The sequence below is a fragment of the Lissotriton helveticus genome, chromosome 5_1, assembly GCF_964261635.1.
Source record: "Lissotriton helveticus chromosome 5_1, aLisHel1.1, whole genome shotgun sequence".
Taxonomy (NCBI): domain Eukaryota; kingdom Metazoa; phylum Chordata; class Amphibia; order Caudata; family Salamandridae; genus Lissotriton; species Lissotriton helveticus.
Genome location: NC_136065.1, coordinates 1,424,106,127 through 1,424,132,308, shown reverse-complemented (window position 1 = coordinate 1,424,132,308; position 26,182 = coordinate 1,424,106,127). Strand labels below are relative to the sequence as shown.

At 46.1% G+C, this 26,182-nt stretch overlaps 1 protein-coding gene across 1 annotated transcript in view; it reads right to left on the bottom strand.

The window, feature by feature from the left end:
- PTPN22 (protein tyrosine phosphatase non-receptor type 22) overlaps positions 1-26,182 on the bottom strand; it is a 533,173-nt gene that overhangs the window by 111,547 nt on the left and 395,444 nt on the right. The window lies entirely within an intron of this gene.

Here is a 26,182-nt window from a genome sequence, read left to right as displayed (position 1 = left end):
AAGGCCCATGCAGTAGAATTTGGCAGCCCTTCCATCAATGCATTGCAGTTAATGAGGAAGATCGTGGCACCCATTCAATGCAACACAGCTTGGTGCAGCTCCCCATGACATGGAATGGCCTGGCCTGGTCCTTCTCCCTATGGGCAGTCCTTGAGACAGTTGAGCATGTTTGCCCTCCTGTGATGCCCAAAGGTATCTTGAAAGATGCATGCAGTAGAGCTTCATGGCGTGTCATGCACAAAAACCTGGGTACTTCCCTTGGACATTTCCAGTACAAAGCAAACAGAAATCCATGGAAGGATGCAATGTTCAGAACTATCCTGCATGCTTGGCACAGGGAAACCTAAAACCCTCTTGAAAGACATTAAAAGGGACCAAACAAGTACACCTGCAATTCAAAATATGTGAGTACTAGTTCCAAAATATACCTACGTGAAGATCTACCCATTAGGCTCTAATTAACTGACTAATTAAGGAGGAATTATTGAATTGCTTGGGGTGCGTGTGCGACAGTTAATGTGTCCCAAAGACACGTCCTCTTTCAACCCCTCAAATCTTGTATTTCAAATAGATGAAATCACACCCTTGAGGTATAGGAAACTAGTCTGGTATTTGCTTTCTACATTCAAAGGTTGTACACAACTACCTACAGGCAGCCATTAGTAACAGTTTGCCCAAGTCCAAGTTAAGAACATTCCCAGATTCTATAATTTGTACTCGATTTTACTAATTGTCCTCTACAGAGCCTTAAGAATACAGTTGCATTGTGTTATTTTTAATAGATGTAATTCATAAAAACAATGTACTGAATTAAGTTTCTAGATGTAACATTTAGTGGATGCACTATCTGTGTAAATAAGAATTAAGGATGAAGGGCCTCATTTAATCATAACCACGATAATATATGTCACTGTATGAAAAGCACTTTATTTTAGAGCATTCCTTCGAAAGGTTAAGGCTAGGGGTTGCCTAATTAAACAAGCATTAGTAAAGCTCGTAGGTCCGGTTTTGATGTGATAATGCCTGCAAACGCAGGTGTGCACCAATGTACACAAAGTATTTGTGCCACGTCTTTCGATTTGTGCCACGTCTCTGTGGAGCCAGCTTCATTCTATGCCCTGCAAATGTATGCCTTTCCAGGGGCGTAACAAACACCCCGCAGCCCCCGCGGTACGGGGGACCCCCAGTCTTCAGTACATGAAGGGGGCCCCCTCAGCTCATCGGTAGAGTGAGTGGATTTCTCTCAGGCAGCTGCAGTCTGCAGCCTGCTCCATACCCCTCTGCGCTGACCCAGGACTGAAGAGAAACAATGTAAAAAGTTACACTGTTTATCTTCTGTCAGAGCACCAGGCCTCTGGGGGTGGGGGCCCCAGAGACAGCATTCCCCACAGGGCTCTGCTCCTCTGAGAAGGGACAAGGACAAGGATCGGGATGGGGGCCCCAGAGACAGCATTCTCCATAGGGCAATGCTCAAATGAGAAGGGACGAGGCAGCAAAATGGTGCCCTCAGGTAAGCACTCTTGTTAGAACGCGCACTACTTTGTGAGAGAGAGTGGAGAGAGAGAGAGTGGCGAGAGAGAGAGTGGCGAGAGAGAGAGTGGAGAGAGAGTGGAGAGAGTGGAGAGAGAGTGGAGAGAGAGCGGGGAGAGAGAGTGGAGAGAGAGTGGAGAGAGACACTGGAGAGAGAGAGAGGAGAGAGTGGAGAGATTGTGGAGAGATTGTGGAGAGAGTGGAGAGAGTGTCGAGAGAGTATCGAGTGGAGAGAGAGAGAGTGGAGAGAGAGAGTGGAGAGAGAGAGAGTGGAGAGAGACATTGGAGAGAGAAAGAGAGTGGAGAGAGAGTGGTGAGAGAGAGAGTGGCGAGAGAGAGAGAGTGGAGGGAGAGTGAAGAGAGAGAGAGAGACAGTGGAGAGAGAGTGGAGAGAGAGTAGAGTGAGAGAGTGGAGGGAGTCGGTGGAGAGAGAGTGGAGAGAGAATGGAGAGAGAGAGTAGAGAGAAAGAAAGTGGAGAGAGAAAGAGAGTGGAGAGAGAGTGGAGAGAGAGAGTGGAGAGACAGTGGAAAGAGAGACAGTGGAGAGAGAGTGGAGAGAGAGTGGAGAGAGAGTAGAGAGAGAGAGTGGAGGGAGACAGCGGAGAGAGAGTGGCGAGAGAGAATAGAGAGAGAGTGGAGAGAGATAGTGGAGAGGAAGTAGAGAGAGAGAGTGGAGAGAGAGTGGAGAGAGAGAGAGTAGAGAGAGAGTGGAGAGAGAGAGTGGAGAGACAGTGGAGAGAGAGACAGTGGAGAGAGAGTGGAGAGAGAGTAGAGAGAGAGAGTGGAGAGAGAGAGCGAGTGGAAAGAGGGTGGAGAGAGAGAGAGTGGAGAGAGAGCAGAGAGAGAGAGTATGGAGAGAGAGTGGAGAGAGAGTAGAGAGAGAGAGTGGAGCGAGAGAGTGGAAAGAGGGTGGAGAGAGTGGAGAGAAAGTAGAGAGAGAGTGGAAAGAGAGAGAGCAGAGAGAGAGAGTGGAGAGAGCGAGAGACAGTGGAGAGAGAGAGAGTAGAGAGAGAGAGTGGAGAGTGGAGAGACAGTGGAGAGAGAGAGAGAGAGAGAGAGAGGAGAGAGAGTGAAGAGAGAGTAGAGAGAGAGAGAGTGGAGGGAGACACAGGAGAGAGAGTGGAGAGAGAGAGTGGGGAGAGAGAGAGAGTGGAGTGAGAGAGTGGAGAGCGAGAGAGAGAGTGGAGAGACAGAAAGTGGAGACACTAAAGAGAGAGACAGTGGAGAGAGAGTGAGGAGAGATAGTGGAGAGAGAGAGTGGAGACAGAGTGCAGAGAGAGTGGAGAGAGAGTGGAGAGAGAGTGGAGAAAGGGACAGTGGAGAGAGTGGAGAGAGAGAGAGTGGGCAGAGAAAGTGGGGAGAAAGTGGAGCGAGAGAGTGGAGAGAGAGTGGAGAGAGAGTAGAGAGAAAGACAGAGAGTGGAGAGAGAGTAGAGAGGCTGACTCAGAAACTGAATACTGACTGACTGAGAGACTGACTGAGAGAGAGAGACTGGCTGACTGAGAGTGAGACTGACTGACAGAGGGAGAGAGACTGACTGACTGACAGACTGACTGAGTGAGACTGACTGACTGAATGAGAGAGATAGAGACTGACAGAGAGAGGCAGAGACTGACTGACTGAGAGAGAGACTGATTGACTGCGAGAGAGACTGACTAACTGAGAGAGACTGACTGAGAGAGAGACTGACTGAGAGAGACTGACTGGCTGAGAGAGACTGACTGACTGACAGAGACTGACTAACAGAGATCGAGAGACTGACTGACTAAGGTAGAGAGAGAATGACTGACTGAGAGAGACTGACTGACTGGGAGAGAGAGACTGTCTGCCTGAAAGAGACTGAGAGACTGACTGACTGAGAGAGAGACTGACAGAGAGAGAGAGTCTGACAGAGAGAGAGAGACTGACTGACAGAGAGACTGACTGACAGAGAGACTGACAGAGAGAGAGACTGAGCAACAGAGAGAGAGACTGCCTGACAGAGAGAGACTGACAGAGAGAGAGAGACTGACAGAGAGAGAGAGACTGACAGAGAGAGTGGAGAGAAAGAGTGGAGAGAGAGTGACGAAAGGGACAGTGGAGAGAGTGGAGAGAGAGAGTGGGGAGAGAAAGTGGGGAGAAAGTGGAGAGAGAGTGGAGAGAGAGTAGAGAGAAAGACAGAGAGTGGAGAGAGAGTAGAGAGGCTGAATCAGAAACTGAATACTGACTGACTGAGAGACTGACTGAGAGAGAGAGACTGGCTGACTGAGAGTGAGACTGACTGACACAGAGAGAGAGACTGACTGACTGGCAGACTGACTGAGAGAGACTGACTGACTGACTGAGAGAGATAGAGACTGACAGAGAGAGGCAGAGACTGACTGACTGAGAGAGAGACTGATTGCGAGAGAGACTGACTGACTGAGAGAGACTGACTGAGAGAGACTGACTGAGAGAGAGACTGACTGACTGAGAGAGACTGACTGACTGACAGAGACTGACTAACAGAGATCGAGAGACTGACTGACTAAGGTAGAGAGAGAATGACTGACTGAGAGAGAATGACTGACTGGGAGAGAGAGACTGTCTGCCTGAAAGAGACTGACTGACTGAGAGAGAGACTGACTGAGAGACTGACTGGCAGAGAGACTGAGAGACTGACAGAGAGAGAGACTGACCAACAGAGAGAGAGAGACTGCCTGACAGAGAGAGACTGACAGAGAGATTGGAGAGAGAGTAGAGAGAGAGAGTGGAGAGAGAGAGTGGAGAGAGAGACAGTGGAGAGAGAGTGGAGAGAGAGTGAGAGAGAGTGGAGAGAGAGTGGAGAGACAGCGGAGAGAGAGTGGAGAGAGACAGTGGAGAGAGAGAGAGAGTGGGGAGAGAGTGAGTGGAGAGAGAGTGGAGAGAGACAGCGAAGAAAGAGAGAGGGTGTGGAGAGAGAGTAGAGAGAGTGAGAAGAGAGAGAGAGCGTGGAGAGAGAGAGAGAGTGGAGAGAGAGAGTGGAGCGAGAGTGGAGAGAGAGAGAGTGGAGAGAGAGTAGAGATAGAGTGGAGAGAGAGTAGACAGAGAGTGGAGAGAGAGTGGAGAGAGAGTGAGAGTGTGGAGAGAGAATAGAGAGAAAGTGGAGAGAGACAGTGGAGACAGAGAGAGGGTAGAGAGAGAGTAGAGAGAGAGTGGAGAGAGAGTAGAGAGAGAGTGGAGTGAGACAGTGGAGAGAGAGAGAGTGGAGAGAGAGTGGAGAGAATGGAGAGACTGAGAGAGAGAGAGAGACTGAGAGACTGGTAGAGAGAGAGAGACTGAAAAACTGAGAGAGAGACTGACTGAGAGAGAGACTGTCTGACAGAGAGAGAGACTAAGAGAGAGAGAGACTAAGAGAGAGAGAGACTGACAGAGAGAGACTGACTGAGAGAAAGAGACTGACTGACAGAGAGAGAGAGAGACTGACAGAGCGAGAGAGACTGACTGACAGAGAGAGTGAGAGACTGACAGAGAGAGAGACTAGCTGGCTGACTGAGAGAGAGAGACTGACTGACTGAGAGAGACTCACACAGAGAGAGAGAGACTGTCTGAGAGACTGACTGACAGAAAGGGAGAGACTGACTGAGATAGAGACTGACTGACTAAGAGAGACTGACTGACCGAGAGCGAGAGTGGTAGACTGAAAAACTGAGAGAGACTGACTGAGAGAGAGAGACACTGACTGACAGAAAGAGAGATAGAGAGACTGACAGAGAGAGAGACTGACTGACTGACTGAGAGAGACTGACTGACTGAGAGAGACTGAATGACAGAGAGAGATAGACTGACTGACTGATAGAGAGAGAGAGAGAGAGAGAGAGAGACTGGCTGACTGAAAGAGAGAGACTTACTGACTGAGAGAGAGAGAGAGACTGTGATGGAATTGGGGTTAAAGTGTGTATGAAGCTATGTAATGCCTCTTAAGATTGCTATTGTCTGCCAATAAAAATGTATTATCAAAATTTGTTCTTTGTAGTTACATCTGCTTTTGAAATACTGCATTGTCGCATTGTCTAATGTTTTAAAACGGAAACGAGAAGGAGCAGTGGATGCACTTTTGTCAAAACTGAACGATGAGTGGGCCCGATGTTGTATATCATGACAGGAGTCTGCATCAGGAAACCCCCTAAAATTGGGCAAACTTCCCCGGCCTACTGATGGCAGGGACCCTATAATGAATGGACCACCACCTATGATAGCCTGTTGGCAGACTAAGCCCAACCTTTAACTCCACCATCCAGTGTTACTTATAACGGCTGTATTGGTGATAGTGGCGTAACAATAGCCCCACATTCCCTACAGTATGGCGGATCGCTGGCCTGAGAGCTCTAGACTGGTACGGAGAATGGGAGGGGGGGCCCCCTCCATGTAGTTTGCAGGGGGCCCCCTCAAGATTCGTTACGGCACTGTGCCTTTCTCAGTGTAGGACCACAGTGTTATTGGATTTTCATGGATCCTGTATAATTGCTGAATATGTCTTCTCAATATCTGGATCTCTGAGTCAAAACATGACTAATTTATAAGGAGAGTACCTGTAGCACTGTTTAGGCCTTTTTGAAAGGTGATCTGATATTGAGAATCAGTTGTTACTATTGCTAAGATAATAAATGACATATTGTGGATTTGAAAAAGAGGTCAAGAACTTAGAAGGGTCATGTTAACTGATTTCAAACTTGACTTTACATTTATTCTGCAAGCAAAAGGAATTTTGATTTTCAATTTACTCACTTAAAAATGTCAACACTTGCAAATGATGGTAGCTTTTGTGGGGGTACTTCTATACAAAAATGCCACAACCAAGTTCAAGTGGCAAAAAAAAAACAATTTTTGAGCGCCCATTAGGATGGTTCAGAAGATAATTACAGTAACTTCAATATTACACTGTCTCATTCATTATGTTGGCACTCAGTGAATCCGGATTCTGGTATAAACCATCTTGAAGCGGTAGAGCCAGAATTTGACAACCAATCACTAAAGCCTCAAGACCAAAAACATGGATTCTCCATAATAGACTTCAAAGAGAGACTAGATCTTGTTGGTTGTTCTTGCCAAAGAATTTGAGGCTTGGGTGTCTAAAGCAGAGGAGACTTTCACAAAGAGTTGTGTATCACCTTCTTTGTGGTCAGCCATCTTACTGTTTAAAGCTGGGTTACTAGGGACAATCATTTGGGCTGGATGCAGTTAACAGGGCGGTCAAACCTCTGCACCATTATTATTACAGGTATGCCTACTTCTAGGTGACATACAGTTCTTTAATTGTAAAAATATTACTATTATTGGCCAAAGATTTCGCCGAAAGATTTTGGTGGCACAGCTTTTCATTTTACTGCTGATAATGGCTCACTTATAGTGACAGATACATGCTCCATCAGTTCTCCAAGTGTTTGTTCCTAGATGTTTCATGCTTCCATGCAGCTGTCGACTTTGAGTTTTATCTCCAATTAAAAAGATATTGCCTAACATACCACCACTATAGAGAGGGGAAAGATGAGTGTGGCAGCCTACATGAACACCATTATAGACAGTAGCGCTCCTGGAGGGAGTGCTGCCGGGCGGTGATGCAGGGTGGGGCAGGGTGTGCACTGAAATTCATTGTATTTATTTTTTTTGTTTAAATTCTTTAATTGAATTTTCACAAATCACGTCCCCTTGGAGGGGGGGTATGACACAATCAACAACGAGGTACACATTACCGCATACAGTAGAATATTACATTCTAATAGGCAGGGGTACATGTTATAGTTCTTTGGTACCTTTTAATCACGAACTTCTCCAGACTCCGTGTATGTCAGGGCCATCTACCCATGTGTCCGGGGTCCGGCAGTACCATCCCCGAGTTCTCGACCCCATGTCTATGAACGTGTGTTCTGGTGGAGGCGTGCGTGAGTAGTGTCCCCATGTGAGTCGTCATCGTTTGCAGTGTGTAGACCCGTGATAAATACTGGTCAGGGAAATGTGTGCCGGTCCCTGAACCGCCGGCTTGGAATACACGGAAACTAACAGGTCGTGGGGGAAACTTTTCCTAGTGTGATAGTCGGTGTAGCGCGTCAGGGGGCATCGTAATCAGGGCCAGTGGGCTTCTTACTGATGGGGGGGGTTGCGGGTCATCAGGGACCGTGTGCCCTGTCCTCCAGGGGGGTCTATAGTCGTTACGTCTCGCTATGTGTGCAGGGATTTCAGGTGTCGGGTACTGGGCTGGGGTGACGCTGGGAGGCTTGAGTACATGGTGGTTCATTGTATTTATTTATTTGTATACTTACCTCCGTTATGCCATAATCCGGAGTTTACTACCCCCCACCCTGCCCCTCCTTCGCCCTGCGTCACCGTCCGGCAGCACTCCCTCCAGGAGCCGCCACTGGTTATAGATACCTCACCAACAAGTTACCTCACTTGAATGATGGCACGTTGGGAACGTAGTCTACTGTTTCGCTTTAGAGTTGGTGCAATTAAATATTTACTGTGCTTCACGCAGGGCTTTCAAACGAATCCTAATTTAATGCCCTGTCCCTGTGATGGGAGATCAGGCCAATCCATGCTACATTTCAAATTTTTCTGTGATTTTTACACTATGGCCACAAAGCATGTTTTGCTCCTGCTTATTAAAAGGCACATCATTAGTGATTTTAGGGTAGCCTTTAATCTCTTGTTCCAACTTGCTGATGATGATGTAATTACCCATGTAGGCGCCCTCTTGAGAATGGCAGTGCAGGCTCGCAGCTCTATGTCCACTGAATAAGGTTGCACTACTGATTAAGATGTACTGTATTGATTATTACTGCTAAGGTTCTGGATTTTAATTGTCTATTTTTATTAATTGTATTTTTATTATGAATTTACAATTCTATATGTGCATGTTTGTGCTCTTATGGATACTTTGTGCATCCAAATAAAGATATCATTCATTCATAACAGCACTTGAAATCCCTTGCCTGTAATGCTGCAACTATGCAAGTGACTATGTGCCATGAAAGCAAGCACCAACACCTGACGTCTTTCGTAACAATAACATTACAGTGTCACTATAAGCACATTGGAAATCCTTTTTTACTACTTCATGAAAAGAACAGCTGCGCTGTTGAGAAATGCCGCTAAGCGGTCCATCCACTGGCACCACCTGCATGTTCCCATGGCCACACTATTTGTGTCTGTATCAGCAATGAGGGCAACGAAGGCCCAAACCGGCCTGGGAAATGCATAGCCGTGCTAATGTTCATATCCCACCTTGTCAGTTTGGCTGCAACTGTTAGTCTGCTCTTGCTGTCACTGCAATGACTCACCTAGATGCTCTGATTCATTGGGGACCAAAGGCTTGGCCACAAGCAGAACCACGATTGACACAGACTAGGTGAGGGCAACCAGGGACAGACAGGCATGAACATATTTGGCTTCTTCCAGCAAAGCCCTCTTTGATCATATAAGCTAGTGGAAGGTGGGCATGGGACAAGTGCTGAGGCTGATTCTGAAGGAAGTCTCTCTCCATTAGGAATCACATGGAGTACAAAGCGATCAATGGTGTCACTGCGTAGCATAATTTCAGTGCCAATAAAATTGACAAATGCATGATTAAGGATTCCGTTTTGTCACTTTTGTGACCACTGTCCCTGGCCCCAAAAGTGAGCACAGCATTCACCAGCAGTAAACGCTGGCACACATTTGACCTGATGAGAAGAGGATATTTTGTATAGTTGGCACAACCAAGAGAGTATGCCATTCGTTTCTCACCTCAATTGAGAGAAGATGAGAGGTTAATGCTTGGGGTAGCCTCTGTGGCTGCAGATACTGTTGCGCAGTCAGGGGGTGTGGGGAGAGGTGTGAGCCATGTTGTGGGGCTGCAGTTGCTATTACTACTGCTGTGACATGGAGGCAGAGAGGGCTTGCCTCATGTAGAGTTGCACACCCAATTAGTCAGCCATTACCTTTTCAGGGGTACTCTGGGGTGGGGGGGCAACAGGGAGAGCCCACAATGTGTGTGCCGATAAGCGCTTTAGGAGCCAATTTTAAAATCCAACTAAGTGGTCAAGTTGGAGTTTTATTTTGAAAACATTAAGAAAGTTGTCTTTTTCCTGCCAAAGCCAACTGTGCCATTCTGAAATATTCACTGTCACCCAGGAGCTGCACGGCTCGTTGATTAGAAGTAAAGTGGCTCCCAGAGCCAAGACAAAGGGAGCATGGGTTACCATCCCCTAAAAGGGTGGCAACATGGGCTGTGCCAAGGAACTCAATTAACATCCAGGAATAGCTACCATATCACAGGCAGATGTGGCTAAAGCATGGGCCTGTCTCTTCCATTATCCTACTAGTCTGGACCAATACCAGTGGGAGAGGAGCTGATGCCAGACATGGTTTGGTAGTCACCACAAGGGATGGATCCTAAACTTCCACCAGCCCTCAAGACACCTGAATTCTGCCTCCCTCGCACATGCTCCCTGCATCTGCCAAACTACAGTAGATGATGATCCTTCTCTTACCTTGTCGCCAAGTACTGGAACAACCTCCCCATGCACCTTCGAACATCATCCTCTCTCCTGGATTTCAGAAGGGCACTCAAGACCTAACTCTTTGGCTGATCCAAGCCAGAACCTAATGCCTGGAAACCCTTGCAGGTGATTAGAAGCACTCTACAAATCAGAGTTCATTGATTGATTGAGGGTTAGCCCATTACCATAGTCACATCTCTGAGTGAACACAGAGAACTGTTTTGCGATGTTGGCTTCTGCTAGAAAATGGCACAGTGGTAAAACATACAGGAAGTGCTGCAAAAGTGGGTAGAGTCACCCCTGGGAATATTTATCCAATTGGTTACGCAGTGGCCAGATGTTTCCCCCCACTGACAAGCTGGCACTTGGCACATATGAGGCACTCCCAGAACCGTCCTCAGATTAATACTGGACCTGTGTAAGATCAGATGTTGATTCAACCTGTTTTCTGTGAACTTGAAGACTGGACCTGCTTTCTCTCATGTACCAAGGACAAAGATGTGGACTCAAGGGTCATGAGGCTGACCTCTGGCTAGGGCTAAAGGAAACCAGTAAGCTCCAAGAGGCTTTTTCCTACATTCCCACCTGCCCTGCTAAAATGTGTCTTGACCCCCGAAATGCCATCCCAAATGTCCTGGACCCTTGGCTGCAGTCAAAATGTTCTCCTCCTGAGGTTTCCTGACACCTAGGATGTTCCAATCTACTGGGACCTCCCAGAGAAGGTGTTCTGCCTCTTGGAGCCCTCTTTGTCTATAGCCTGTAGCCTTACCCCACTGGGAGAGTCCAAGCTGCATAAAAATGACTAACTCCTACGTAGAAAAGTATCTGACCAGCGAGGAACATTCTCTGGGTGTTCTCCCATGCATTACATTTCCGGCAAAAGACAAGGGTTTCATTGACACCTTGTCCTTTGGCCACAGCCTGCTGTCTGGCCCCTCTGAGGATTTTTGACTTTCACTCCAGAGACTAATTTCGTAGGTAAAACTTTTCACAGGGATGAACCTGGTCCCTGTCTGACCTGCACTCCATCGTGGTTGGCCTTAAACCTTACCCTTGTCCAGTCGCCTTAAATCTAACCCGTGTCCCAGTTAATCTCAACCAGATGACCACAGTTGACAGTTAATGCTTTTGGCTCTAATTTGAACCAAAAAGTTTTAAAAATTCGTAACCCCTGTTCTTCTTATTGGAATTTTGTCAATTTGGTATCTTTTAAAAAAAATTTTTTTTTTTTTTAAATATATCCTTTATTGGGTTCACAGGAAAAAAAGAAAACATGAATTGCACATTATACAGTATCATGCAGCTCGAGAACGTGTACATTGGTCTTGGAGTAAAGCATATAATGCACTTTTACATCACAATGGAAACAATGGTGGAAGTATAGCTCAATCATGTCAGCCTCATCAGCATTAAGTAAAGGAAAAACAAAAATAGAAAGAATGGGGTGTGTGTGGGGTTGTCAAACTTGGAGGTGCGTGATGCGTGGTGCAGTGGATACATATCGATGCAATTGGGGGCTCAGAGGTGACATCGTAGCTGGCCCACGGTTGCTCTACCAGCTCAGGGAGGGCGGCGCGTTATCAGTGGTGAACGCGTGTCGTGTGTGGGGAGGGGGGGAGGTGGGGGGGATGGGGTCTGTCCTGCCGGTCAGGTGGGGTTGTCAGCAGCGGGGCCACCTACAGCAGTGTCTGGTGATGCGTGCCCGCCTCCGTGTTCTCCGTTCGGGGAGGCGTCTCTTGTGGGGGCACCCGGCGCCTGGCTTTCCCTATGGAAGGAGTTGAGCATCTCATCCCATTGTGCCGCAATGGGGAACTGTCGTAGTCCTGCCGTCTCTTCATTGTGAAGGGAAATGCTTTCTGCTTTTGCCCAGTTGTCCAGAGAGGTGCGCCAGTGTTCTGTCATGGGGTCAATTTGGTGTATTTTAATATATTCAAATATGATCTATTTTTAAAAAAAATTGGTTTTTTTTCTTGTGTTGTGTTTTTATTTTATTACTATTTGAGTTTTGCATGAATACTTTACACATTACAGTTAAGCCTGCCCACCAGAGGGTTAAGCACAGGTTTAATAATAGGCTTTTGTGGTACACTCTGGCAAGGTTTTTTATTATTAGCTGAAGTAGGTTCTCTACCCACTTAGCTCATACACCTGTCCTTAAGGTTTCTTCTATTTCATAGATTCACTTGATTCTCTGCTACTTTTTATTTAACAAATACGTTTTCCTACAGGAGGTGTCTGACAATGTTGCAGACTCAGGACTCAGGGCCCAGAATCACCTGCTATGCTGTGGTTTACGGGGGTGCTGGTCCTGAGGGGCCTCCCTCAGCAACCTGTCACCTTTGCAAGAAAGGTGTCTACGGATATGAAGAAGGGATCTTTCCATGTACTTCACAAGGGGCCAACGCAGGTTTCATTACCTCTCCAACATTGGTAATGATTCTTTTAAAAAGTCTAAATGGCCGATTGAAAATTAATTCCTAAAATGAACTCATTAAAATATGATGTTAATTAAATAATTAACCTCTTAAGACAGAGACATGCTAACCCAAGGATTACTAGGGACCAAGGGTAGTTGAAGCTATAAGGAACAAGGATCCTTACGAACTGAATATTAGTAAATAATAGTTTGGGACCATAACGATAATGCCCAGGAATCATACAAGGAATTCTCATAAAAAATACTTTATGTGCATGGGAAAGTAAAAAAACAGGGCACAGCTAAACAGGCAACAAACAAACAGGCAAAAAGGTTTTGTGTTAACAGAAAATACATCACTCCGACCTGCCTGACTATGTAAAATTGTTTCTTGGGTACAAGAGTATTGGTTTTGAAACGAAAAGTGACTTTTTGATGTGATGTATTTACCGTGGACAAAAAATCTTTTTGCATGTTTGTTTGTTTATTACCTTTTCAGGTGCGCCCTGTAGGGGTACGCACTGCTACAAATCATTTTCACTTTCTAATATGAATGAACTAATTTTAATAAGAATAAATTATACAATTTTTTTGCATTATTATTATGTTCCCAGATTATTAGTTACTAATATTCAGTTATTGGGGACCATTGTTCCCTATAGCCTTATTTTATTAACTCTCGCAGTTTTCATAGGGCCTCATAAAAGGACTGTGAACGCAGCCACACCGGAGAGATGTTGACTTTGAGTCAGAAGTGCTGCTATATTCGTCTCCTGCCTGCTAAGAATTAAAGCCACTTCATACAGATAAGAATTAAAGCATGACACCACGATGATCAAAGGTTGTTCCAGGGGTGCCTGCTTTCCTCGTTCAAGCTCATAGCTTGCTTCTGGAAGAGCACTACACATTTACTACTGACTTGGTCTCACCACTACAAACATTTCACATTGCCCTGCCAGAAGGTGCCCTGTTTTGCAGTCATGTCCCTCAAGTGTAATGCTCTACAATCTGATTTGCTCTTAAGTGGCTTGATGTGTTTGTTTATATTTTGGAGATATTCTAGAGCTCTCCCCCTCGCTTCCTAATTAATTGCAGTTGATACACACAACAGCTTCGGCGCCCAGACTCCGCCTCCAGTCACCAAATCAACGACTCTACATCATACCTTACAGTGTCCATAACCCATTTATGTGCTAAATGATTCAGTAAATCTCTCTCTCGATAGTCAGGCAGTTGGCTCCGCAACTGTCTTCGTTCTGTGTTAGGGGTCGTAGTAGGCGACCCGAGGAAGGGTGAGAGAATATTAGTAACATTGTTGGCCATTCTCTGTCGAACGGAAGGAGAAACTGAAGGAAGAACGGGCCGAAAAACAGGGTGAGATAAGGCAGAAGTAGAGGCAATAGCAGAGGGAGCATCAGGAAAAATAGAAGGTGCACTAGGCAAAATCGTAGAGGGAGCATTAGGAGAAGTAGAAGGTGCACTAGGCAAAATCGTAGAAAGCACAGGTAAGGCAGATGTGATCGGTGGGCCTTGAGGAGGCTGCACCGAAGGAGCGGGAGCCAGCTGAAGAACAGCTGGTGGGTGTTGTGGAGGAGGAGGCATAACAACCACAGGTTGCGCAACTAAAGGTTGCGGAGGTGCCGTAGCATTCTGCGCAAAGGGGGGTGGCGAATTTAATAAATATGCCATTAACGGATCTTTTTCAATGTTTTTCACTGCATCTTGCTTGGGACGCGGCAGAACTGGATAGCATTTATCTATCGCCATTTTACGTTGCCTGTGCAACTGCTCGCTCATCTGTTCTTCTTCATTGTCTTTAAACTGCATAGCAGCTTGTATTACCGAAATACCCCTTTCTCTCATCTTTTTCTTCTCTAATTTAATTTCCTTCTGTTTGGCCTCTTTACGCCATAGGCGAAAAGAGTCAAACATCGCCGGTCGGGCTTTCTTTTTGAAAAGTTTAACTTCTAGGTTATCTAGGATTTCCGTGTCAAAGCTACCATATTGGGGCCATTTTAAAACACCATCTTTTCTGGTGTATTTGATCCACACTTCATTGTATGTGATGGGGCCTACTCCATGTTTCACATATAATTCATAAGTTGGAGTTCCAACCGGAGGAACCGGACATGAGTCCTCGAATCGGGAGTCCCTATTATTACAACCAAGACAAAACAAATTTCCAAGTCTAAGACCAGGCATCTTCGCTCTCTAGTCTAGCTCCAAACTTCAAAGGATTATCGATTACGATATTTCTCGTGAATACACGAGTCCTTCGGCTTTGGCACTTGCAAGTTCCAAAAATGATCCCAAAGGATACCCAAGACTAAGACCAACTAAGGACTAGGAGACGCTCCACTTATACTTAACTGAGATATCGATGACGTCACCAGAAGACTCGTCTTAGTGTTTCGCTCTACCAAACTTCAAGGGGCCAAATCAGGGCGATAGCCAGGGCAGCAGACCTTTGTAGCCGTCGGGAAGCAGGGAACCTCGCAGCAAGGACCTTCGGACCACGTCGACATGCAGGGGTCGATGAAGTGGTTGGCCGTCCTCCAGAATTTTCACACGAAGCTCCCCACGAACCTCTGGCTGGACTGGTACCGCTGGTATCGCCCCAAACGTTGGGCGCCAACTGAGGTACTGGGTTTTTCAAAACCGGTACTGAACCGGCAACCCAGCGGTGCCAGGGTACACCCAAAGACCTCGGGTTCTTTCCTGATTCAGACCACAGAAACTCAGAGTCTTCTAGGTGAAGTCAAGGATCGATTTTATTGGCTGCAACCAAGGTAACAAGCGTCCTAGAAGTACAACACACGGGATGTATATTCTCAGGAGACTGCTCAATCCTACAAAGTCAGGCTTCTCTTTTTATACAAAATATTGTGCTTTAGGCAAACATTCTTCGAATTTACAGTATACTATTCACATTTCTTTGTAACAAAGGAAAAGCAGAGTCATGATGACATGTCCATATTTCACTTCGTCCAGCCCACAACAAATCACCCGGCAAGGCCCAACATTTCATCAGATATCGGTGGACCCCCAATAAAAACGAGCACCTCCCCATCATAAAGCAAGTGAGAGAAAAGAGCAGGGACAGGTGTGAGCAAGATTCGGCAGGGTGTGTGCGATGAAATGGGTTTATGGCCTGTTGTGCCTTGATGCTATCTCATTCGGCCACTGGGAGAGGAACTGACCTAACAGGTTCGGCATGGGGCAATGGTTCCAACTTGCACAGGTCATAGGAAAGTCGATTAAGGTGTACGTGTCCTTTTAGAATCAAATTTAGCTGCATTATAAGCCTATGTAAAGGGCAACTCACAAAATGGCTGCCATACATAAAATGGAAGCCGAGGGTTCAGAATGATAATGACGATTTCGAGATGAAATCGTCACTCGAATATGCTGAAAATGCTTGTACATGGTGTACTCGTCATTCTCGGTCTTTTGATACTAAATTCGTCCTGTTACGATGAAGTTTTATTCTCGAGTCCAGATCTATTACACGAGCCCAGAATTTTCAGAACCACAATCCCTCCTTTTGCCCTTACATAGGCAATTAATCTATCCTCATGCTAATCTGAGTCCAGATCTATATTCCTAAAGTCATTGAGATGTTGCTGTAACATCATTCTAGTACTTAGTTTGTCTCTTGATACAGGTTTCCTTACACATGATGTGACACAGAGGCCACATATTGCAGGAGCACACTGCATGCACAGACAGAACAGGAAAAGAATGGCTAAGACCATCCCAATGACCATCAGAATTTTCCATCCCCAGCTGGATATCAGTTCCCAGAACCATCCCATTAACAACCAATCTCCTTTATCCACATGAATAGATTCAGAAATCTTATGCAGTTTGGAGATGGCCTGGTACACTGTTGGAGCGTTATCTGGGATGAAAACACAGCAACTCGATTGGATCAATCTACATACCCCACCTCAGTCTGCAAGTATGACATCTAGTGCGACCCTGTTCTGAAGGGTCATAAGACGATCCGACTGGAGCTCAGCAGTCAAGTTACTAAGGGCACCAGCAGTCTCTATTACGGTGGACTCAACTACCCTTGTCAATTGCCTTATGTTCCTGCTGTTAGCCATGGATCCCCAGAACGGCAGAAAACCCTTTGCGAAGTCCCCAAACTCTTGCCCTGCAGTGTTTTCTTTGCTCAAGACACCTCGAACTATCCTTGTCCTGTGGTAGTCTGCCGCTGCTGTGTAGGTGGGAGGCAACAGGAACGAAACAAAACACGAGCCCGAAAAGTCAGGGGGCAACCATGTATAGGCTCTATCATGGCAGATGAAATAGGTACCCTTAGCTGCTAAAAACGCAGGGGAAGTCTGAGACACAAAAACATACGTTTCAGTACAGACACTCTTCCCTAACTGAGCTCTGGGATTCTTGCCAGTACCTTGCAGACACAGGTGACCCTGATGGGGTACAACCCAAATCGGGGAAGACATCTTAGCTTGCTGTTTCTCACTCAGAGTAGCTCCATATCCTGTCACGTTCCATCCTATATAGGCAAGTGTCTCATCTTCGGGGGTAGTTTCGTGGGAAACAACTTCCTTGATCATGTCCACTATACCCTTAACCAGAGCACTATTCTTAGGATTGTCTTCTATAGAACATAGGGGGTGGACTTCACGAGCATATATGAACATCGTTCTATATGCCCACACAGAACCATTGTGGCTGAAGGGCAGAACCAGATAAGGGATACCTTTATCCATGGTGTGAGGCATAAGACCGCACACCCAACAGTTAGTTGTGTTCATTACAAGTTGGTGCAAGAGCTGCACAAAGGAGTAATTGACAAACTCTAATCTCCTAGCTGATTCGTGTTCAGGAAGGGGTTGAAAAGAATGTGAGGAAACAGTAGAAGGGGGAGGTATAGGCGATGAAGTGGGTGCAAATGTTACTCGAAAAGAGAACAAAACATAACTTATCAAAAATATCATCATACTGAATAACATAAAAATGCACAATATCAAAAAGCTTTTCCTTGTCATTATTTTGCAGATCCTTGTTTTAAAGTTCACTCTCTTGGCAGGTCTCTCCATCTCGGGAAACTCCATCCTCTCTAAAGTGCTGCCCGCGATGGGAGGTTGATTCTGCTAAGGAATGCTTCTGTCAGTCTAGGGCAACTCCCTTAGACCAACCAGAACTGCCGACCTAACGTCGTCAGCTGCACCCCAAAGACTTTAAGCAATCGCGGCCCTAGCAGCGGAACCCGGATGGCGGTTCGAAAAACAAAAATAAGCAAGTTTCCTAGATGTGAGAGCTGCACTTCAAAAAATAGCAGGGGGAAGAAAAAAGGTTTTATTTGTCCATAGGTCTCGGTCTCAAATTGTAACGTTTTCTTCCGGGTACTGTTTGATCCTGAAACAAGAGTTCAGGCTCTGTAGTGTTCAACCGCTTTGATGGTGATACTGCTGGTTGCAAAATATTGTCACTCTCTTGTTCAGTCAGTGTTCCTTTTACACGTGCATCACTGAAAGGTAGGAAACGTGGCACGGTTTCAGTTTCTGAGTCAGCGACACCCTTCTGGACCCACTGGTCATAAGGCAGAGGTAAAGGGATCCTTTTACAATGGACCCCGTGGATCCAGTGCTTCTTCCCTTCCACTCGAACTGCCAATCTTGTGGAAAGAAGGACGAGGTGCGGTCCGGTCCACCTGGGCTGGTCGTTCTTCGTTCTCTGGAAGTTCCTGACCAGGACCCAGGATCCAGGGTCGATCTGATGTCCTGGAGTCTCAGAGACCGGAGGCAAGGTGTTGTGAACCTGTTGATGCAAAACACGCAATTTAGCCGTCAATTCGTACAGATAATCAAGCAAAACAGGGTGTTCGATCTCGCTGAACTTGGTGGGTCTAGGCACTCCCCATATATTGGCCGGGCGGCCAAAAACAATCTCATAGGGACTAAGTTTCACTCGTGAATGCACAGTCATTCTGGTGGATAGGAGTGCTAAGGGTAGAGCGTCAGGCAATTTAAGACCTGTGCTCGCTTCAATTTTGGCCAATTTAGGTTTTAAAGTGCCGTTGTAGCATTCTACTAATCCAGCTGATTGGGGGTGATTTGCAGCGTGGAACTTCTGTCGGATGCCTAGTCCTTCACATACATTCTTCATCACACGACCCACAAATTCACTTCCATTATCACTCCAGACCATTCTAGGCATTCCGAACCTGGGGAAGAACTCTTTCACAAGGGCTTTAGCTGTGGATAAGGCAGTGTTGTCTTTTAGGGGGTATGCTTCTACCCATCTTGAGAAGGCACAAACAACAACGAGTATGTATTTTAAATTGTTGCACCTCTCCATGTGAATGAAATCTAGCTGCAAAACCTCGAACGGATACGTAGGAGGTGCAAAATGACCAGCTGGAGTTGGGATTCCCCTACCAGGATTGTGTTTCAGACACACCATGCAATTCTTGACCACATTCTCTGCACACTTTGGAATTCCTGCATTTTTCCATACTGGAGCCAACAACTTGCAATTCCCTTTCACGCTGATGTGAGCCATTCCATGAGCCATTGTAACCACTGCAAGCACATATGCATCGGGTAACAACCTTCTCTGATGCTCTGACAATTCAATCCAGCAACCATTTGCGTCCATTCTACCCGTACTTTCTCTCCACGTGCTCAACTCTTTCTCTGTGGCCTCAGCTTGAATGGACTTCACACTCTCTATCGTGCCTTCACACATTCCAACATCACCAACCCATCTTGCAGGGCCTGCAACATACATTCGGCTCATTACATTCCTTGCAGTTTCTTTCGCGATTTCGTCAGCAAATGCATTTCCACGACCAACATCATCAGTCACCTTCTTGTGAGCACTACATTTCACAACCGCCACTTGCAGAGGCAAGGTCAGTGATTCAAGAAGCTCATTCACCAACTGACCATGCTGAATCTTAGCTCCATGCAAAGTCAGGAACCCACGTTCTTTCCACAATCGTCCAAAACTGTGAGCCACTTCTAAATGCATACTGACTGTCGGTATAGACAGTCACTTTCATTCCTTTTGACAACACACATGCTCTTGTAAGTGCAATCAATTCTGCTGCTTGAGCTGAATTATGTGGGACACGTGCAGCTTCAACAATTGTATGCAAGGTCGTAACAGGATATGATGCAGTCGTGTCACCATTCGGGAGCTTGAAGCATGAACCATCCACCCATAATGTACCATCACATTCAGCAAGAGGAGTGCCGTAGAGATCTACTCTCCCTTTCGTTTCTTCTTCTGTTCTAAGAAAACAATCATGCTGTTCTGAAGCATCTGATTCCTCTACAATTGGCAGCAACGTAGCTAGGTTTAAAGTGTTGCACCTTTTTATGTGCACATGACTAGCTAACAATGTTAATTCGTAACCTGACAATCGAGCACTAGTTAAGTGCTGTGTCTTGGTTCTATTTAACAACGTGTCTACTGCATATGGGACCATCACGACTAGCGTATTATTCATTACTAGGCCAGCAGACTGTCGAATAGAAACAGCTGCTGCCGCTGTGGCTCTTAAACAACTTGGCAATGCTCTAGCTACTTTATCCAAAGTTGATGAAAAATATGCGCATGGACGTTGTATGTCCCCAAACAACTGAGTCAACACTGACAATGCATAACCTTCCTTCTCATGGACATACAATGTAAAGGGCTTACTGTAGTTGGGGGTACCCAACACAGGAGCCGAACATAATGCTGTGCGCAATTCCGAAAAACTTTTCTGACACTCTTCAGACCAAGGAATGGGATTGGGTGTGTCTTTACACGTTAATGCCACCAAAGGTTTGGCCAATAACTAAAAATTTGGAATCCACTGTCTACAGTACGATGTAATGCCCAAGAAAGCACGCACTTCTCTCTGTGTTCTTGGCACACTCAATTTCGCTATTGCCTGTATTCTTTCTGGGGTCAGTTTCTTTCCCTCCTTCGATAAGAGGTGACCTAAGTAGGTCACTTCTTGTCGACAATATTGTAATTTGGAAAGTGACCCCTTGTGATGCAAATCACACAAATGATGCAACAAAGACAACGTGACTTTCTTACATATTTCCTCAGTATCTGCAGCAACAAGTAAATCATCAACATACTGAATGAGTGTAGCACCTTCAGGTAAAACAATCGTATCAAGTTGTGTTTTTAGAGCTTGACTATATATTGATGGACTGTCACAGTAGCCCTGAGGAGCGCGTTTAAAGCGGAAGCTGCGTCCTCCTAAACTGAAGGAAAAAATATCCCTGCTCTCCTCAGCAATCGAGATGCTGAAGAAAGCATTCTTCAAGTCGATCACCGAAAACCAGGTGGCAGAAGCTGGAATCATAGTCAATAATGCAGTAATGTCGGGGACAACTGGAAATTGTGGCACAACTATTTTATTCACCTCTCTGAGATCAATCGCAAATCTGTACACAGGTGGCTGAGAGGGATCAGTTTGTTTTAAAACAGGCAGAACAGGACTATTGCAAACGTTGCCTCTTGTCTCTACAGTCACATCTTTTTCAATTAGCTCATAAACGATCGCTAGCAAAGCTTTCTCACCGTCACTAGAAATTCTATATTGGGGAATTTGTGGCATTTTAACATTGGCTTTCAAAGTTACAACATATGGTGGTATTTCTAAAAGACCCACATCATTAGGACCAGTAGCCCAAAGACTATCAGGAAGAAACGACAATTCTGTTGGAAGTTTATCCCTTGACAAATACATTGGAGAAACCACTTTCTTACCCAAAGTAAGTTGTACTCCTGAAGGAGAACAGTACAAAGTCGCATACAATCTTTTTAACAGATCTAGTCCCAACAAGTTTTCACCACAACCTGTTGTCAGAATAAGGGGTGTTTCTAATTCACAAGGACCAGCAGAAAGAGTCAAAGGGTCAGAAATTGGATTTCTAACTGGAGCGCCAGAAAAACCTACAGAAACATTCGTTTCGCCAGACAAAGGTGCGCCAGGGAGTTTGGAGTGCATAATAGAACTCTTTGTAGCACCAGTATCCAACAGAAAAGGTTCTGACACACCTGATGTAATCACCTCAACGTAAGGTCCATTCTGATCTACTGGAACTGAAACAACCCCCTCTCTTTGTCTATGGCTGTCCTAGCAATCATTACCTTCCAAATACTCATCTTCTGTATAGTAATCATCAACATAGTATTGAGCTGTCCTGCCAGATGCGTTATTCTGCTGATCGAACCTGTTCATAGAATTTTGAGGTGGAAGGGGACGTGTGTTCTGGGGGACGTTTCCACGTCCTCTACCTCTAGGCGCTTGCTGAGCACCTCGACCTCTTACACCAGAAGCACCATTTGCACGCTGTAACAAAATAGGACAACTATACTTGAAGTGACCCTTTTCCTTGCAATACGAACACTGATTGGGGCCTACAGGGACACGTGGCTGAGTATACTCGACTCTTTGCGAGTTCCTCTGATACTGTTGAGGCTGCTGATAATTATTCTGAGAGTTACTCTGACCACCATTATTCTGACCACTACCACCACGTGGCGGATATGCTTGCTGTAACAAAACCTTCGTTTTCAGCTCCTTAGTTTTCTTTTCTGCTCTATCTTTCTCATCTTTGTCTCGATTTTCGTAATATTGTGCAGTAGCCAATATCTGTGCTGAAGAGGAAACTGCCCAAGAACTTTCCGAATCTTTTAACTTTTTACACAACTCTGGAAGCAGATTGTGCACGAATTTATCGACGAATAAACGCTGACCACCTTCTGTGGTCATATCTTGACCACTGTTGTCGACAAACGTTTCTTCAAACCTGGTGAAGAAATCTGACATCGTTTCATCTTTCTTCTGCTTACACGCAGACAATTTATCCCAATTTACTCGCATGGCAGGCATTATAGTTTTCATGTAATTAATAATCCTGCCAGGGAGGTCTGCTACCAAAGGCTCAGGTTTAGCACCACCAATTTGTAGGGCATCTGCAGCAGCAATATTTGCCCATGAGTCACCTAATTCCTGATCATGATCTGTATGACGAATCTTACCCCATAAAGGCTGTGGAACAACATTCCCAAATAACATATCGATATCGGCTAAATTCATGATACATGACCCAGCAGTCTGTGACAACTCTTTGTAATACCCTGCAGGATTTTTACGGGGATCAGGTAAAGTCTGTTTAAGGGCCAAAACTTCAGCTCGCTTCCATGGAACATGTACCCACACACGCTGAAAGTGTGGCAGAATAGGTGGGTTAGCAGTTATGTCACCCTCTCTCCATTGTGGGGGAACTTCTCTCATGGGGTATTGTCGCGCCTTTTTCCTACCGGATGCACCATGCTCAGATTGCGATCCAGAATTGCTCCCCTTACTCCGATATGATAACAATATCTCAACTGCTCTCTCGACATCGCGACCTACAATCATGCCCTCTGCGAAATCGAAACGCACACGACACAACTCGGGCGGGATGCATTCCAAATCATTGTCTTCTAAATCTTCACAGAGGAAAACACACATTTGTTCAAAAACGTATCTCTTTTTCGGTGCTTCCCATTGACGGAAGACTTCCATGACAGACTCTAAATCATACCTTACAGTGTCCATAACCCATTTATGCGCTAAATGATTCAGTAAATCTCTCTCTCGATAGTCAGGCAGTTGGCTCCGCAACTGTCTTTGTTCTGTGTTAGGGGTCGTACTAGGCGACCCGAGGAAGGGTGAGAGAATATTAGTAACAGTGTTGGCCATTCTCTGTCGAACGGAAGGAGAAACTGAAGGAAAAACGGGCCGAAAAACAGGGTGAGATAAGGCAGAAGTAGAGGCAATAGCAGAGGGAGCATCAGGAAAAATAGAAGGTGCACTAGGCTAAATCGTAGAGGGAGCATTAGGAGAAGTAGAAGGTGCACTTGTCAGGTTAGTCAGATGGCTGTAGCCCCGTTTAGAAATGCTTGCCACTAACCTTGGATTGTATTGCCTGCAGGGACCACGGCTTGTAGAGAAACCTCCCAGTTCCCTTAAACGCAAACTCCCCCAAAGTGAGGTACACTACTGGGGGAGAACGCACCACAGGGAAAAGGGAAGGGGAGAAACAATAATCGTCTCGTGTGGAAAGAGCACCCCTCTCAGTCTGGTCTCAGGGGAATGGCCTCCGTACCATGAACAGCTAAGGAAATAAAAAGGAGAGTTATTACCACACACAGGGTTTGAGCTTCTCCCACGTGATCAAGGAAGATATCGAGGAACACTTACTCAATGTTCAGAACGTTGGGAATCTTCCTCCCTTTCTGTTGCAAGGCCAGTGTTCCTAGTATCAAAGCACTGCTCTAGACGGTTGAAGTCACCGCACTCTGGCAGTTGTGACACGAAGACAAAAGGTTCGAGGCGTATCAGGAATAATGCGTGGAAGGGTCCACGTAGTTAATTTCACTACGGCCCCCAGGGGGATGAAGTACGAAAGTGGGTGCACTCTCTCTGGGAAACAAAAACCTAAATATGAAGTCTCGCTCGCACAGCTGCGTGTTACCCCTACCTTTCCTGCGGGAAGGCAAGCGTCCGCGGTGCTCCAACGGCGTCCTCTAAGGCGGGAAGGCAAGCGTCCGCTTACTTCCCAACGGCGTCCTCTGAAGCGGGAAGGCAAGCGTCCGCTACCTTCCAACGGCGTCCTCTCTGGCGGGAAAGCAAGCGTCCGCTTACTTCAAGCGTCGGTCTCAGCTTCTCTGCGTCGTTTTCCACAGCGGGACTTGCTTTGACATCCGGCTGGACCTGAGTCTCGGGAAGGATTGACAAGCACCCTCCTCTTCCTGGGAGGTGCTTATGTAACCCAGCCGCCCCCAATCTCCGTACTGCCTCGGCCCAGGGGATTCTGGGAGATGTAGTGCGGCAGCGTTCCTGACGCCAGGTAGGACGGCCTGATATCGCTACAGCACTAGGCAAAATCGTAGAAAGCACAGGTGAAGCAGATGTGATCGGTGGGACTTGAGGAGGCTGCACCGAAGGACAGCTGGTGGGTGCTGTGGAGGAGGAGGCATAACAACCACAGGTTGCGCAACTAAAGGTTGCGGAGGTGCCGTAGCATTCTGCGCAAAGGGGGGTGGCGAATTTAATAAATGTGTCATTAACGGATCTTTTTCAATGTTTTTCGCTGCATCTTGCTTGGGACGCGGCAGAACTGGATAGCATTTATCTATCGCCATTTTACGTTGCCTGTGCAACTGCTCGCTCATCTGTTCTTCTTCATTGTCTTTAAACTGCATAGCAGCTTGTATTACCGAAATACCCCTTTCTCTCTTCTTTTTCTTCTCTAATTAAATTTCCTTCTGTTTGGCCTCTTTACGCCATAGGCGAAAAGAGTCAAACATCGCCGGCCGGGCTTTCTTTTTGAAAAGTTTAACTTCAAGGTTATCTAGGATTTCCGTGTCAAAGCTACCATATTGGGGCCATTTTAAAACACCATCTTTTCTGGTGTATTTGATCCACACTTCATTGTATGTGATGGGGCCTACTCCATGTTTCACATATAATTCGTAAGTTGGAGTTCCAACCGGAGGAACCGGACATGAGTCCTCCAATCGGGAGTCCCTATTATTACAACCAAGACAAAACAAATTTCCAAGTCTAAGACCAGGCATCTTCGCTCTCTAGTCTAGCTCCAAACTTCAAAGGATTATCGATTACGATATTTATCGTGAATACACGAGTCCTTCGGCTTTGGCACTTGCAAGTTCCAAAAATGATCCCAAAGGATACCCAAGACTAAGACCAACTAAGGACTAGGAGACGCTCCACTTATACTTAACTGAGATATCGATGACGTCACCAGAAGACTCGTCTTAGTGTTTCGCTCTACCAAACTTCGAGGGTCCAAAACAGGGCGATAGCCAGGGCAGCAGACCTTTGTAGCCGTCGGGAAGCGGGGAACCTCGCAGCAAGGACCTTCGGACCACGTCGACATGCAGGGGTCGATGAAGTGATTGGCCGTCCTCCAGAATTTTCACACGAAGCTCCTCACGAACCTCTGGCTGGACTGGTACCGCTGGTATCGCCCCAAACGTTGGGCGCCAACTGAGGTACTGGGTTTTTCAAAACCGGTACTGGACCGGCAACCCAGCGGTGCCAGGGTACACCCAAAGACCTCGGGTTCTTTCCTGATTCAGACCACAGAAACTCAGAGTCTTCCAGGTGAAGTCAACGATCGATTTTATTGGCTGCAACCAAGGTAACAAGCGTCCTAGAAGTACAACACACAGGATGTATATTCTCAGGAGACTGCTCAATCCTACAAAGTCAGGCTTCTCTTTTTATACAAAATATTGTGCTTTAGGCAAACATTCTTCGAATTTACAGTATACTATTCACATTTCTTTGTTACAAAGGAAAAGCAGAGTCATGATGACATGTCCATATTTCACTTCGTCCAGCCCACAACAAATCACCCGGCAAGGCACAACATTTCATCAGATATCGGTGGACCCCCAATAAAAACGAGCACCTCCCCATCATAAAGCAAGTGAGAGAAAAGAGCAGGGACAGGTGTGAGCAAGATTCGGCAGGGTGTGTGCAATGAAATGGGTTTATGGCCTGTTGTGCCTTGATGCTATCTCATTCGGCCACTGGGAGAGGAACTGACCTAACAGGTTCGGCCTGGGGCAATGGTTCCAACTTGCACAGGTCACAGGTAAGTCGATTAAGGTGTACGTGTCCTTTTGGAATCGAATTTAGCTGGATTATAAGCCTATGTAAAGGGCAACTCACAAAATGGCTCCCATACATAAAATG